Below are 6,437 nucleotides of genomic sequence, written 5' to 3'. Positions count from 1 at the left end.
CATGTGAATGATACCTGAGCGAGTGACAAACAAAATCAATGGAGGCCCCCTGCAGGTCAGGCCCTTCGGCACATGTCCTGCGGGCCCGGTCGGTAGTTGGCTAGAATGACTTACCAATCTTAAAATGTTTAGCTCGCATGGCTAATTGAGTGACTGCCAGTGACTGACATAAAAGACAGAAACTGCTGAAGCACAACCACATTTCTAAATTGCACCATGTGTATTCTACTATTCTAACTCTCAACAGTAAGTTGAGACCCCGACTGCATTCCTGAACATGTATTTTTTGTTTAATTTATGGTAGGGGGCCTCCTAGTGGCTGGGGCCCCTAAGCGACTGCTTATGTCGCTTATGCCTGGAGCCGGCCCTGACAAGATAAAACATTTCCTCATAGCAAAGTTTGATCTTAGTTCAACAAAGTCAATATTTGCCAGCAAACCTCGGTACAGTATCGTAGACAATATAGAAACACATTGTAGGTGGGTTAGCTTAAGCAGCCCAACAACAAGGTATATTTGACAAGTCGATCTGGGAAAGATTTCAAAGGTCTATTTATTAATGAAACAGTATCTCTCAATGTTTGTCTTTGCCTTAACGATTCACTCAATTGACTACCTTCCGTTTCAAGCAAGTGAACTCTTTGTGCGTATAAACCCACAACATATGCAATTTGAATTGACCCTCAGCAGACTTGGATACTATTCAGTTATGCACAAGAGCCACAAGATATGATCAGTCGGGTGGTTGCCAAGCAAACCGAGAACACCCAGGGTAAACCATGTGTACAGAGTGACAAAGCTCCAGGAACCATTATTTGCCTTTACTCTCTTGGGCACCCAAGTTCATTTTTTTAACATGAAAAAGAAAAGGCTTTGAACCTTACAGGATGTTAAACAGTAATTCATTTAATTTTTTTAATAGAGTTAATGTGTACAGATGTAGGATTCTAATTTGAGCCAGTTTGCTACAGCAGGAAAATAATCCTGTAGCAACAGGAGATGTAAATTATTATGTGTTTCATAATTTTTCATAAGGGAAAATTAAGTCTGAAATTTCAAAGTGGAATTACAAACTTCAGAAGCCTTTTCAAGCCTCAAATACATAACATGTTTTAAATGTCCTGCCTTGCAGGAAAGTTCTCCTGCAACAGGGTGATCAAATGAAGATCCTACATCTGTATTAATTTGGAATGGGTTATGGTGTTTTATTTTGTAATAACTAAAGTAAGAGTCCGCTAAAGGAACAGCTGTAGTCATTGGTGTGTCTCTCTTGGGAGACTGTATAAGGCCATTGCTGATCTGGAAAACGACGAATCAAAATCTAAAACTGACCCTTACTTTACCCTAACCTTAACCAAACCCTTAACCTTAACCCTTACACTAACCCTAGCCTTTCCCATCTCTCTTAGCCAGCGATGACGACCGGGGATGACCTAGAGAAAGTGTCACCGTCTGTAGGAAGGGGGATAGGAAGGCATGGAGAGAGGGAGAGAGGGGGAGAGGGAGTAAAGGAGAGAGGCAGAAGCTGTGAAGGAGAGATCCCTGTATCTCTGCTCCATGTGTCCGTCCTGCCAAGCTGCAGTTGATGAAAGCCACTCTGTCCTGAGTTGACAGGGATGTCAAATGTCAAAACCTCCTGTTCAGGCACTCCACTGTTTTATCTGTGACCTCAGCTCTGACACAACTGTCCAGGTGGCTTGGAGGAAGAGCCCAGTGATCAAAGGCCAGGGCTAAGGCGACACATGCAGATAAAGAACACAGCGATGGGCGGAGTGAGACTTTACAGCCTCCCTACAGCTTTCCTCCCTTCCTACCATCCTGATCGCTGCTCATCCTGACACACACACACACCTGCCTGTCCATGTGTGTCCTTACTCCTCCGAAACTGGCAGTACAGTGGCCACATACTTGTCCTTCCTTCCTGACGTAGCATGAAGTCCTAGAGACTGTCCAAAGAGGTTGTGTCCAGATTGGAGGTCGCCTTCAATTATGTGTTTTATCAATATGGCACATTGCACCCAGGGAGGGAGAGGTAGACATAGTGTTGTCAACACCCATGGCAGTTCCCTTCCTGCCGATAAGGAACAGTGATGGCACTAGCCCTGTTTCCTACGTCTTGAAAGTTCTATTGTATTGTATTTGAACTGAGGCAGATCTCAGGAGCTGTGGTAGGAAAAGGGAAAGTGATGGGTAGTTTCCAGGTGAGCTGAGCTCCTCCTGGGGTGTGTCCTGACTTAGACAGAGACTTATCAAGACACCGCTAGCCTAGCTCCCTCCTCCCTTTTCCTTGAGAACTTTGTAATGTAAACAGAGCAGCAGCAGCGGTGCTGGAGGAATGGCTGGCTGTGTTTAATCAATAGGTTGTGTCCGTCTGGCCTGGCCTGGTCTGGCCTGCTGCTATGTGTTCCTGTTGACTGGATTTTAACTCACTCACAGTCAGGACACAGTGGGATTGTGTTCCAGACAAGAAACATTTGACCGTGCCGATACAGGTCAGATGGGACTGTGTGCACAGTACCACATCTTGGTCAACTAGGGTTGTCAATGTTTATGTTTGAATGCTGATTTTACATAAATATGTTTTTTTAACAGCATGAAACCAATATTTTTGGGGTGTGGTTAACATGCAGTTTGCCTAGACTTGTAGCTTGACCTTTGGTTTGTCATATATGCTTGTTAGAGAACATTGCCTACTGTTGCAGGAAATTAGCAAATACTTAATTAGCCACTACTGATTGTCAGCTCTTTTTGTTTTATGTCATTATCAGCTGTCAACAATGATACTGGTTGACAGTAATCAAAGCATAGTCTCTATAGTATATCCAAAGGAGACAAGGAAACAGAGCAATTGCGCAATAAAAAGCTAAACCATAATTTCCTTAGACAACGCTGACATCTAGTGGTTGGGATATAGTTGCACACTTTGTCTTATTCAAACGCAATACTACGAAAACACAGATAGCCCACCCACCAGTTGGGTTATTTTCCCTGGACAGCAAGTAAAGCAGATATTCCAGTCTATGAGTCAATGTAGACTAAAACATCAACATTATTAGACTGTCAAAACTGTAGAGAAAATAAAATCAGGAAAATAGAGAGAAATGTCCTCACTGCAATGACATTAACTTTGTACACTTTGAGTTATAGTAAAATAACAGTGGATAGTCACTCTTCTGTAAATTCATAACTGGTGTGTTTCAAGATCTCTTTTAAATATGTCCACAAATATGTCGACAGTGTAGGCACTCTGAAGGAATGCAAATAATCAGGTCGTTGTTAGACTGAACCAATGATGTACAGTATATCAGTGGAGGCTGCTGAGAGGAGGATGGCTCGGAGCAAATGGAATGGCATCAAACACATGGAAACCATGTTTTAGGTATTTCATACCATTCCACTCATTCTGCTCCAGCCATGAGCCCGTCCTCCTCAATTAAAGTGCCACCAACCTCCTGTGAAATGTATGTCTATGGAATCAACTAACGCACGTCTAACTCTCCATGTCTGAATAACACAGTGGAGTCATTTATTTTCTTGCCTCAGCTAAATAATCACATTAGTAATTCACTTTTGGATTGATTTGATTTTTCATGTCATGCCGTTATAGTGTGCACTGCTGTCTTCTGTCAATGAGAGGCTGAATGAGCCATGTGCAACCAGGGATACATACTGGCTGGCCAGGGTCACCCGCTGCTCTGGATTTGGCTTGGCCTTGACAGCATGCTGGATGACATCATCATGGCAGTGAGGTCAACATGGCCACATAGAGGTGCTATAATGGCCAAGTCCCACAATGTCCCGCTGTTTCTCTCTGAGGAAAAACTGAATGGGCTGCCACTGCTGCTGCCTGAAACCCTCGGAAGAGAAGACCGAATCACACTTTAAATCAAATTGCACAGATACTGTTTATGTATATTTTTGTATGTACTGTTGTAATTATATAGTAAGTACATATCAACTAAATAGTAGCTAACTATACCAAGAACTAACGGTAATCTGAAACATTATTTGACCAGTTATTTAAGTTCAGTAAACAATCATCTTTCTTTAGTAAAGCTGACAGGCAGCTAGGACTTGGGGGGGTTCAACACTTCAACCATGACATCAATCACGCCAGTGAAGAAGTCAGCACTAACTAGCACTACACAGTCACTCACATAATGAATTCCCCACATTGGGACTGTCACTGAATCACAGCAAATGTAATGCTGACATTTAGCTGGCCTTGTATGCAAGCTGATTTGTAAAGATGAATAATGGTCAAATCGTATCACACAGACGTCATGCAATGAGAAATGGTGTGACCGTCACCTCCTGGCAGGGCAGTTACATTGCACAGACATTCACATGCCATGCCATACTATTACTGTAAATTGAGTAGACATCATGTGTTTTCCTCACCACCCCTGACTTTGCCCGCTTGCCAATGCCGACTGACGGCAGTTGGAAAAAAGGCATCGTTCACACCTCCTCCCCTACCAGTACCCATTGACATATGGCCAGTACCCCCTTGCTTCTGCCTGTTTCCAGATTTCCCCTTCTATACTAGGCAGGTCTGGCACCCAGTTCTCTCTGCACCTGTAGCTCTCTCACGCTGAAGCTGCTGAACCCCTTGACTCCACACTACATTTCCAAAGGTTAAACCAAATAAAATAAACACTATATTTCCAGAGTTAGACTATTTATAGATTTATTGCAACGTATTATGTCAGAAATCTAGTGTTTAATCCCGTCCTCATAGTTAAATATAACTCACCAAGAACAGTGACACTTTTCAATATTCATTATTTTGTCTTGATCCATAGTAGTAAATGGAGGAATCACTTTCCTGGGAAATTGCCTCATTAGAATGAACAGCAAAGCATTCTGTCAATCAAGTGGACAACTGTAGTGGATAAAGAGAGTTTAGCATGCATACAAGAGCAATAATCAATAAGACGAATGTTTATGCAGCCCGTTCAAAGCAGTGTATGTCTTGAGGTCCTACTTCAGTGATCTTCTCTTCCTTATACAAGTTGTTGATCTAGTTGGTCCCCCGTCTTTCTGCTGGGTGGATGTGTGCCCATCATGCGCCTTCTAAAAAGTAACTTGGTTCACAGGACGCTCAATGTCCACAAGATGGCGATAGAATCAAATGTTTCACACAGAATTTCATGTAGCTATGACTCATCATACTTACGATGGTTAGGTCTTGGGGGCTTTTGAAATCATAACGAAATACTTTTATGAGTGAGTGAGGGGTGGAGTGAATTCATTCATGAATCACCTGATTGATGATTGCGATTGGGTATCACATTATAGTAACGTACATACATTTTTATAAAGCAACACATCCATAAGAAACAATATTTATGAACAAGAATAAAGTATTTCATTGATTCACTAAAACACAAAAATGTCAACGTGTTTATTGGGAACAGAAAATGTGTAAAACGTTAAAAGGATTATAACTGCTGCAGGAAATATTTCATTTAAATGCGTGACATTGGACTTGAGTTTAATCCATTTGGTTGGCATCCTATCCAGTTGTAGCCTAGTATCTTGGTTTCCCTTTCTTGTCAATTCAAAGCTTATGTCAGTGTGAATTCACAATCCGTGCGACTATAGGTAAACGGTATTAAACAATCACCGCAAGAATATAGTTAAAACGAAGATATGCACATGCGAGTGCATATCAATGGAAAGTGAGGACTAGTCCACTTCCTATTAGATCACCTATCAACAGCCACTTGACACTGAGAGAGAGGAAATATAACACCCTGCCATTTAAACTCGGCACAGCGCGGGACGGGCAACCCTTTGGGATGCTCGCGATGCAATGACATGAAGTGGAGTGGAGCAGCCTATAGATAACCCATAAGCACCATGGACAGTTCATTGAAAAAAGTCTGGTTTATCTCGCCAAAAGTTCTTCTTTTAAAAAAAAAAATCGTATTGTAATCTGTGTAAAGTGAACAATATTTGATTCCAGATTATATTTTACTAGTTTGCAGATGTTTTATGATGCTATTTGGACATTCGACATGAATTTCACTCTTGTATGCCTATAATTTTGTCATATAAATTAGACAAATGGCATCAATAATTAAGGCGATATGTGAAAGTGAATATAGCCTAGGCTATCTGAATGGGTATAATATAATAAGGACCATTATCAGGATCATGCTTTGGGCTCCTAAATTAGAAGTACTGACATAACTACATCTGCAAGTTAAAGCTCCATGTATTTACTACTCAGCTCATCACTTACAAAATAACTTTTCAGGGGAATGTAGATGCATCCATGATGGCATACAGGGGACAAATGAAGGATTAGGAAACTGAATAGCGGGGCTCAAGCAATTCACACATATCTATTTCTGCATTTTAGCAGCTTCAAACCAGGGAGCGAAATCCGGACAGGTTGTTATAGCTACCCAATCCACGGGGGTTCGATGT

The sequence above is a fragment of the Salmo salar genome, chromosome ssa14 (assembly GCF_905237065.1).
Source record: "Salmo salar chromosome ssa14, Ssal_v3.1, whole genome shotgun sequence".
Taxonomy (NCBI): domain Eukaryota; kingdom Metazoa; phylum Chordata; class Actinopteri; order Salmoniformes; family Salmonidae; genus Salmo; species Salmo salar.
This window is presented reverse-complemented; position numbering follows the sequence as displayed.